Below are 10,804 nucleotides of genomic sequence, written 5' to 3'. Positions count from 1 at the left end.
AGAGGCACTTGTAGGTCAGACAAATATAACATAACAGTTATAATGAAATAACCACAAATGTCTTTTCTGTGCTCACAGCATTATCAGTTTTATTCAACCCCCAAGTGACATTCAATCTTAGTACTTAGTACAGCATCCTTTTACAGTTATAACAGCTTTTAAACGTGAAGCATAGCTTGACACAAGTGTCTTGCAGCGATCTACGGGTATCTTCGCCCATTCTTCATGGGCAAAGGCCTCCAGTTCAGTCACATTCTTAGGCTTGCGCACTGCAACTGCTTTCTTTAAGTCCCACCAGAGGTTCTCAATCGGATTTAAGTCTGGTGACTGCGATGGCCACTCCAAAATGTTCCAGCCTTTCCTCTGCAACCATGCTCTAGTGGACTTGGAGGTATGCTTGGGATCATTGTCCTGTTGAAAGGTCCAACGTCTCCCAAGCCTCAGGTGTGTGACGGACTGCATCACGTTTCCATCCAATATCTCCTGGTACTGAAGAGAATTCATGGTACCTTGCACACGCTGAAGCTTCCCTGTACCTGCAGAAGCAAAACAGCCCCAAAGCATGATTGACCCTCCACCATGCTTCACAGTAGGCAAGGTGTTCTTTTCATCATAGGCCTTGTTCTTCCTCCTCCAAACATAGCGTTGATCCATGGGCCCAAACAGTTCTAATTTTGTTTCATCAGTCCACAGAACACTATCCCACAACTTTTGTGGTTTGTCCACATGGCTTTTGGCATACTGCAGTCGACTCTTCTTATTCTTTGGAGACAGCAAGGGGGTACGCCTGGGAGTTCTGGCACGGAGGCCTTCATTACGCAGTGTGCGTCTTATTGTCTGGGCTGAAACTTCTGTACCCACATCTGACAAATCTTTTCTCAGTTCCTCAGCAGTCACACGGGGACTTCTCTCCACTCTACGCTTCAGGTAGCGCACAGCAGTCGAAGTCAGCATCTTCTTTCTGCCACGACCAGGTAGCGTTTCAACAGTGCCCTTTGCCTTGAATTTGCGAATGATGCTTCCTAAGGTGTCTCTTGGTATGTTTAACATCTTTGCAATCTTCTTATAGCCATTGCCCTTCCTGTGAAGAGAAATCACCTCTTCTCTTGTCTTCCTGGACCATTCTCTTGCCTTCACCATGTTTGTAACCACACCAGTAAATGTCTAGAAGGAGCTGAGTATCACAGTCATTTTAAAGCTGCCTAATTGGTGCTTATTATGCTTGATTGCTGCTCGGTGACATCCACAGGTGTTTTCAATACCTGATGGAAAGCACCTGTATGAACCTCTGTTCTTCAGAGTGGTAGTCTTTAAGGGGTTGAATAATTGTGGCAATGAAGAAACCACATAAGAACCATTTACTACTGTATTACATAAACAATTGATGTCATTTTAGTTGCATTTGGGTAGTTACAACGTCCTTGTAGGATTTGATTCTGAATACAATTCCAAATGTACACTATAGTCCCTAAACCCCTTTACAGCATTGGGGGTTGAATAATTTTGGTCACAACTGTATTTATTTCAGGTACTTATATAGCGCTGTCAATTTACTCAGCGCTTTATACATATATATATATATATTGAACATTCACATCAGTCCCTAACCCTCAAGGGGTGTACAATCTAGTCGCTCACCTCTCAAGAAGAAAGTGTCCCAGTACATGGTAACGTCCCGAAGAGGCTGCAAAGAGTCATGATGTGTAAGTGTCTTTCACCCCCTGGGTGACACATCTGGCTCATTATCTTGAAAGAGGATAACTGGTTGCTGTATAATATCATAACGGATTATTGACTGGCAGACGAAATAGTGAGTGACTTGCCTGCTAAGCTGACAATCTAATATTACACAGGTATCTAGGGACTGTCCTCCTCCTTGTCACTGGCTTTCTTTGTGAGTTGAGCGCTGTGGCATTTCTGAGCCCAGCCGGCTGGCGTTCTTCTTGTCACCCCTGAGTGATGCATTAATCCAGATGCAATCATTCATTTTTCTGTAATCTACAAGCCGGGCTTTTAAACGCTCATTCTGTGGCGTGTCCAGGACATCAATCCACCCAGCAATCACCGGGGCTGTCCAGGCTGTGCGTATCATGTCTCCCAAATATTTATAAAGCAAATACCATATTCATTCTGGCTGCCCTCAACTGCCATTTCACCGGCTGCCTATGTGTGTGTCCAGACTATTACCAACCAATTTGCTCTTCAAGATGAAGTTTAATTTGCTTATATTTTACCTTCATTGGTTTCTTCGCCCCCTCCTCCTTCCCCATCAACTTGCTAATTGACTTTTTAAATAAAGTTATTATGTTTTCATTACACACCTTTTTTTTAGACCCAGTGATGTCATCACTGGGTGTCTGTGCTTCTCTATGCAATGTAAGTAGATTGTGGCTGGTGGGAGGGGCTGGAAGGGTGCTATATAAAGGTTCAGATCACCCTCAGAAAGCCTCAGCACTGATGCAAGCAGTGGGGCTGGCTTTTAGGAGGAGTTATGCAAATATTAAAATGCCTTGATGGGTGGATGTCAGTCTAGAAGAGTGGGCGTTTTTAGGCAGGATGTATTTCTTTAGGTAAAACCCACATGTGTCGCTGAGCCTCCATGATTGAAAGAAACGAAATCCAATGAATGAAAGGGGCGGGCTGGGGAGGAAAGGCGGTGCCCCCTATCAAACTCTGCAGCCTGTTAAAATTGCCTTAGCCAAGGCATATGTATAGCCTTGTTGGGCAGCAAAGTTAGAATTTTGGTGGGCAGTAAAGCCGTAGCTCAGCCACGTTTTTTCCATCCATGGACACCAGTCTGAAAAACATTTTCAGTCATTTTAAATGTGCAGCTTCCAATAAAATAATATCTGGCATGAAGGTCCTTGTTCCTGTGGTGACAACTCTCCATCCCTGTTCCCAATTGGGCTCCTGCGTTATCACCCTGTTACATTGTCTTCTGGGGGGGGGACTATAAGTGGTCATTTCAGCACACATTACCATGGCATGGTCCACTGTTGTCACCATTGAGAACTCTGCCCTGAAGAATGCCGTGCATGCAGACAAGTGGCTGCAAAGAGGCTGCAGGAGATCAGCAGTGCTGAGATAAAACAAAAGATGCAGCAGATAAAATTAGAATTTTATTTAAAAATTGGGATACACCATGCACAGAGCAAACTAAATGTCGTCCATTTGGAGTTTACATCTAGAATATTGCGGTTTGGGGGGTTTATTTCTCGCCATCAATATCCAGTGTGATGTCAGTACATCGGGAATGTCCAGGTATTTGTGTGAACGTCATCACGTACAGGCAGGACCGTCCATGAGATGTGACATTCTGTGACGTGTAAGTTTTAGTAGGACTTTAACGAGGGAATTGATGCCGAATGTACATTCCTAAACCATATCCTGACTTCATTAGTCTGCAGTCATTAGAAGCTCGTTAAAGAGTCTCCCAACCCCTCAGAGTCATACGGCGGTAGTTGGTGTTTTCTATGTTTTAATAGGAGGTTCTTTTTCGAGTTTTGATCTAATAATTTTTATATTCCACCCTTCGGTTTCCTGTGTAATTCCTCCACCCCTCGATTTTGGCCATTTGGACAGCGGATGGAAAATCCAAGGTGATCGGATGGATCGTGATTGAATTCAGAATGCTGCATTATATATATATCTTTTTTAGAGCCCCTTTACTTGATTTACGTTTTTAATTGTTACAGATATTTATAAAGCACCAACACTTTTTTTACACTCGATTCTGATCCACTCTGAAACTCTGGGGATGGGTATACAAGAGTGCCTAATGCAAACGTTCACAATTGAAAAAAAAAAAATTAAAGAAAAAAAAGGTTCAAATGACTGAAGGGTCTATTTAAAATGTTTATTGACAATGGAAAAATCCAACGTGTTTCGGGGTAAAAGCCTCTCCCTTCTTCAGGGCTGGAACAATGGATGTACATTAGAACAGCAATGAGATGCACAAGGAAACAGATCTTCTTGCTATTACAGACTGACAGCAAACCTGTTCTCATTTACATCCATTGTTCCAGCCCTGAGGAAGAGGGAGTCACTTCCCCGAAACACGTTGTTTTTTTTCTGTGGTTTATAATTATTATTATTATACAGGATTTATACAGAAGCAACAGTTTGCTCAGCGCTTTACAATATAAAGGGAGACAATACAGTTATCACTTCCCCGAAACGCGTTGCTTTTTTTTTTATTCTGTGGCTTGTAATCAATACACATTTTAAAGAAATGCTTGAGTGATATGAACTTTTATATTGGGCACGCCTCTATACCCATCCCAGAGTTTCATGCTAAATGTTCTCTTTGTCACTATCAGATAGACAGCAGCTCGGGACAGTAACAAGGTCCTACCACCAGGGATGGGACAAGGGGTGGGCGGAAGGGACAGCTACACTGGGCACAATGGTTATTTGATCCACTATGAAACTCTGGGGATGGATATACAGGAGTGCTCAATGCAAACGTTCACAACACTCAAAAATAAATAAAAAACTTAGAGAAAAAAAAAAGGTTCATATGATTCAAGGGTCTATTTAAATGTTTATGGATCATGGAAAAATCTAACATGTTTTGGGGTAAAAGCCTCTCCCTTCTTCAGGGCTGGGACAATGGATGTACATTAGAACAGTGATGAAATGCACAAAGAAACAGATCGTCTTGCTATTGCAGACTGACAGCAAACCTGTTCTCATTTAAATCCATTGTTCCAGCCCTAAGGAAGAGGGAGTCACTTCCCCGAAATGCGTTGCTTTTTTTTTTTATTCTGTGGCTTGTAATCAATACACATTTTAAAGAAATGCTTGAGTGATATGAACTTTTATATTGGGCACTCCTCTATATCCATCCCAGAGTTTCATGTAAATGTTCTCTTTGTCACTATCAGATAGGCAGCAGCTCAGGACAGTAACAAGGTCCTACTATCAGTGACGGGACAAGGGGTGGGCAGAAGGGACAGCTGCCATGGGCACAATGGTTATTTGCAATGATGGGGGCACTGCTGGGCATACGATAAACTTGCATATGATGATTAGGGGGAGCGCAGTTTGGCATCTTTGCCCTGGGCTCTGGATGGCCTTGTCCCGGCACTGCCTACTACACCGTACCTTAGTTGGGTATTAGCCCCTGAGAAGGAGGACTCACCAATACCAAGACTTGACTCCATTGTTCCATCACTACTACCCCCCACACAGAACATCTCTGAATGGCACCTCAATGACCATATACATTTTATATAAACGCACCAACGCACAATTGTTTTTTAATACACATTTTTCAAATCTTACCTCCATGCATGTTGGAACCTCTATTTCCATTCTTGTGTACCTGTCTTGGAGTAGTGGGTAGTGGGATGTTCAAAATCTGTCACATGACCTGCCCCCTTCCTAATGACCACTGCACATAACAGGGGCAGACTGACAACTCATGGGGCCCCCAGCAATAGGGGATCATGGGGCCCCTGTGTCCTTGCCCAAACTCAAAAAAGCCTATGAAATAGGTACCAGGGGCATCTCATGGGGCCCCCTGCTGACCCCTGGACCTCGGGCAGTGACCAAGTTTCCGAATGGTCAGTCCGCCCCTTGCACATAATCACTATTGTGCAAGTGCGAAACGTGGGTGGAGACACAGCAACACAGACAGGATGGGAATGTCAACTAACTCAGTCGTGGAAGTGGTTAACAGGGATGATCTTGAGTTTGGTCCAAACTTGGGTTTGGGCAAGACCTGGAAAGAACCTTTCATTCATTCCCGCTCCCATCAACTGGGGATGTTTCTGACATCATTGACCTAATATGGCCAATGGCATTGACTTAATATAGCCATATGGCACCTAATTCGTGAGTTTGGGCCAAACTCAACGCTGGTGAATGCACTCAAGTTCGAAAAGTGAATGTGCCCGAATTTGACCAATTTTGAAAAAATGTGCTCAATCTTGCTCCATATGTCCCCCACAAGGCTTTTCTCATCTGTTTATGTGTACTAAGATGCTCAGTTCAGTACGATTATCGCACCTCCACATTTGGGGGTGCTCGGCAGGTGTAAAATATACATGCCGAATAACCCCATTTAAAGGCTGTCTGTATGTGGTCTAGCTGGGATTTATCTTGCCAGTATTGGAACTGCTGTAGAACTCTGTCCAGAAATTTACCGAGGGTCCATAAAAACGTAGGTCTTTCGAAACAGTCCATAAGGGATGGACTTAATTTCTGCATCTGAGACTAAGCTACTTGAACATGTTAACCCGATGCACATTAGCAAATGTTAATTTTAATAACTGCCCGGGCACTGGAGATGATCTGTACAATGTGATCCAACCGGCCCGATCACTGATACGTCACACAAGCCTATACAATGTATCATTACTAGAATCTCACCAACTCAGCAATATATAATAATTATTATGTAAATCAGTGTAGTCATTATGGACAGTCTAATGATCTTATTAGGAGTATGCTTGTGAAATGTAAATTAAAAAAAAAAAAATCTGATTTTTTTCAGACACATTTCTATAAAAAAATAATAAATATAAATAAATAAATACAATTACAAATAAATAAATATTGTTTGATTGGCAACTTTGTTCTCCTTCAGTTTTACCAGTTGACAGTATCCAGAATCCATTGGACAGAATCCACAGTCTCAGCCCAGATCCATTATTTTTTTAATTAAAAAAAAAATAATACAATTTAAAAAATATATATTATTATAAATAGCAATGAAAATATTATTATTATTAATAATAATAATAATAATAATAAATAATAATATTAGCTCTGTTCCCCTTTCTCCGTAATAGGTTAAGCACTGTCCACCAAAACTAGCTTCATTATATCAATGAGTGCATCCGACATGGACTGTAGAGGGGGAGTAGAGTGTAAGCTCCTTGGGGGCAGAGACTAAGGTAAGTCATTTCTTTCATCTAACTCATTTAATTAGCTCTTACATACTCCACGGTGCTGTACAAAGTACATACAGCCCTCAGTATCTAACCTAGCTTACAGTCTCTATTTTTTTTTGGGTAGGAGCAGGGGCGGACTGACCATTTGGAAACTCGGGCACTTCCCGAGGGCCCAGGGTCAGTAAGGGGCCCCATGAGATGCCCCTGGTACCTTTTTCATAGGCTTTTTTGAGTGTGGGCAACGACACAGGGGCCCCATGATCCCCTATTGCCCGGGGGCCCCATGAGTTGTCAGTCCGCCCCTGGGTAGGAGGAGGAAAAGAGCGTTCAAGAAAAATGTAGAAAGAACATGAAGACCCCACACTCGCTGTGTCACTAGTGGCAATGGACACAAGACCTCTAGGGAAACTGGGCAATCAATACAGGTTGTCAGCAATCACAAGTAAAAGAAAGGTAATACATATTAAAAAAAAAATTTAAAAAGACAAAGTAAAATAAATTAATATATATAAATAATAATAATAATAATAATACACAAATAATGGATTTGTCAGACCATACAGAGCAGAAGATGCATATACAGCTTAAAACATTTTTGACACCTGATCACATCCCACATCTATCATTGGGCTAAGACCACTCCACCCTAAATTGTAACAACCAGACACAAGAGACAGACCCTAGTTGTGCTCTTTAATAAGACCCATAGAAACCAGCCAGTGGTCCTCTAGATGTTCCCACCGCTCTGCAATGAAGCAAAGTGAACTCTGGTTTCTGGGGGTAATGACAAGACTGCACCCACTGCCAGTACCCCATGTAATGGAGGAGCAGACTACTGCCCCTGCCTGTCGGGTGCAGCGTTTCCAAAGTCATTATCTCACCCCAGTTGTTGTCATAGATGTGCTCTCCACCAGAAGGGCTCCAGAGCAGCTCCAGGTGACCCCCTTCATGCTGGAGAAAGGGGAAGATTTTCCTGAGAGCAAGAAGTCCAGGGAAGATGGTTGGCTTGAAGCAAGATTAGGTGGCACAGGCGGTCCTGGCATGCCATGGGTTAATTGCCAGTTGCAGTTGCTCCTCTAGAAGTCTCTCTTCTTCACTGCCTGCCTTCCAAATCATTCTGCCTAAAAATGTGGGTGGTGACTGTGTAGTGTAGGAGAGGAGAGCGTGGGGGTGGGGGAAAGAAGGAGAGTGAGGGGGGGAGAGGGAAGAAAAGAGAAGAGAAGGAAAGTGGGGGGGGGGACGAGAGAGAGAGGAGAAGAAGAGAATGAGGGGAGAGAAGTGAAAGAAGAGTGAAAGAGGAGAGTGAGGGGAGAGAGAGAGAAGAGAAGAGGGGAAGAGGATAGTATGTATGTGTGTGTGTGGTGGTGATGGGGGGGGGGGGGTGGAGAGAGAGATGAGGAGGGTGAAAAGAAAATTGGAGGGGGGAGAGGAAGAGGATAGTAGGGAGAAGAGAGAGAAGAGGAGAGGGGAGGGGGAGGATAGTGGCAGGAGGAGATAGAGATGGGGAGAGTGTGGAGGGGGAGGAAGAGGAGAGTGGGGGGGGGGGGAGGAAGAGGAGAGTGGGGGGGGGGGGGAAGAGGAGAGGGGAAGAGAAGAGAAGAAGGGAAGAGGAGAGTGGGGGGGGGGGGAGAGAGGAAGGTATGGGGGAGAGAGAGACAAAGCAAGAGAGAGGGGTGAGGGGAAGAGTATGGGGGGGGGGGTGAGAGGGGAAAAAGAAGAGAGGGAAAGAGGATAGTGGAATACTGGGGGGGGGGGAGAGAGAAGAGGGGAAGAGGGGGGTGATGAGGGAGAGAGAAAAAAATATGAAAAGAGGAAAGTAAGGGGGGGGGGCGGCAGAGAAGAGGAAAGGGGATAAAGAAGATTAAAAGAGGAGAATGGTGGGGGGAAGAGAGAAAAGAGGGGAGGAGCAGAGTGGGGGAGAAAGGGGACTAGAGAGACAGAGAAAGACAAGAGTGGGAAAAAGAGAGGAAGAGAGAGAGGGGGGGAGGGAGAGGAAGAGAGAGAGGGGGGGAGGGAGAGGGAGAGAGAGGGGGGTAAGAGCAGGGGCGGACTGACCATTTGGAAACTCAGGCACTGCCCGAGGGCCCAGGGTCAGTAGGGGGCCCCATGAGATGCCCCTGGTACCTTTTTCATAGACTTTTTTGAGTTTGGGCAAGGACACAGGGGCCCCATGATCCCCTATTGCCCAGGGGCCCCATGAGTTGTCAGTCCACCCCTGGGTAAGAGCAGTGATGGAGAGGAAAGGAAAGGGAAGGGAAGGGAAGGGAGAATCAATACAGGTTAGTGGAAATCAGTGGTCAGGTTGGAGGTTGGTGGACAGGATGGAGATCTTTAGTCAGAATGGAGGTCGGTGGTGAGGTTGGAGGATGCAGGTTGGTGGTCAGGTTGGAGGTTGGTCGTCAGGATGGAGGTTGCTGGTCAGGATGGAGGTCGGTGGTCAGGTTGGAGGTCAGATTGGAGGTTGGTCGTCAGGATGGAGGTTGGTGGTGAGGATGGAGGTCAGTGGTCAGGTTGGAGGTCAGTGGTTAGGATGGAGGTCAGTAGTCAGGTTGGAGGATGGAGGTTAATGGTCAGGTTGGAGGATGGAGGTCAAGTTGGAGGATGGAGGTCGCTGGTCAGGTTGGAGGTTGCTGGTCAGGTTGGAGGATGGAGGTCTGTGGTGAGGATGGAGGTCTCTGGTCAGGTTGGAGGATGGAGGTCGGTGGTCAGGTTGGAGGATGGAGGTCGCTGGTCAGGTTGGAGGTCGGTGGTCAGGATGGAGGTCGCTGGTCAGGTTGGAGGATGGAGGTCGCTGGTCAGGATGGAGGTCGCTGGTCAGGATGGAGGTCGCTGGTCAGGATGGAGGTCGCTGGTCAGGTTGGAGGTCGCTGGTCAGGATGGAGGTCGGTGGTCAGGTTGGAGGTTGCTGGTCAGGTTGGAGGATGGAGATCGCTGGTCAGCTTGGAGGATAGAGGTCGCTGGTCAGGTTGGAGTTTGGAGATCGCTGGTCAGGTTGGAGGATGGAGGTTGCTGGTCAGGTTGGAGGATAGAGGACGGTGGTCAGGTTGGAGGTCGCTGGTCAGGATGGAGGTTGCTGGTCAGGTTGGAGGTCGCTGGTCAGGTTGGAGGATGGAGGTCGCTGGTCAGGTTGGAGGATGGAGGTTGCTGGTCAGGTTGGAGGATAGAGGACACTGGTCAGGATGGAGGTCGCTGGTCAGGTTGGAGGTCGCTGGTCAGGTTGGAGGATGGAGGTTGCTGGTCAGGTTGGAGGATAGAGGACGCTGGTCAGGTTGGAGGTCGCTGGTCAGGATGGAGGTCGCTGGTCAGCTTGGAGGTGTGTAGAGGTGTATGTCCGTCTCCCCCGGGGTGTCGGGTCCAGGAGGAGTTGGGGAGGGGAGGGACAGGGGCCGGATTTGCTGGGCTCAGACACCTCTCAGGGGCCACAGAGACAAGTGCAGTGACACATTCCATGTGCTGATTTGCATGTCCCCGCCCCTAATCTTTTAATGTCTGCAGTGCTGACACTGGCTGGGATTTCGGAGGTTGGATCGGGCTGGGCTGAGCTGCGATCACAGGAGCGGAGCTCTCTCTCTCTCTCTCACACACACCGGCTGCTCGGTGAGCCCGCACTGCCGCTGATCGCAGGGGAGCCGGGACCCGGGGGAGTCCTCCTTGAAGGGATCCAGTACCGGGGGGAGTCCTCCTTGAAGAGATCCGGCACCCCGTGTGTGGGGGGGTGTTCGCCTTGAAGGGAGATCAGCTCTTCGGGAATCCAGCGCTTGGGATCCGCAGCCCAGGGGGGATCAGCTGGCTGGTCGGCTCTGCGGGGATCCGGGATCTAGAGTTGGGATCGGTGTGGAATTGCTGCGATGTGATTGTTGGGAGCTGAGCTTGGAGATGCCCGTCTGTGCTGAGATCCCCCGGGG

At 46.7% G+C, this 10,804-nt stretch overlaps 1 long non-coding RNA gene across 1 annotated transcript; it reads right to left on the bottom strand.

Moving 5' to 3' along the window:
- Positions 1-3,106: 3,106 nt before the first annotated feature.
- On the bottom strand, positions 3,107-8,407 carry LOC149449971 (uncharacterized). The gene is made up of 2 exons (XR_016315337.1): positions 7,781-8,407; positions 3,107-3,632 (listed from the first exon to the last, which is right to left on the bottom strand). It is a non-coding gene; the product is annotated as an uncharacterized LOC149449971 (long non-coding RNA).
- Positions 8,408-10,804: the final 2,397 nt, after the last annotated feature.

Source organism: Staurois parvus, unplaced genomic scaffold, assembly GCF_062004578.1.
Source record: "Staurois parvus isolate SC_StPar_1 unplaced genomic scaffold, SC_StPar_1.0 ptg000591l, whole genome shotgun sequence".
NCBI lineage: Eukaryota > Metazoa > Chordata > Amphibia > Anura > Ranidae > Staurois > Staurois parvus.
This window is presented reverse-complemented; position numbering and strand designations above follow the sequence as displayed.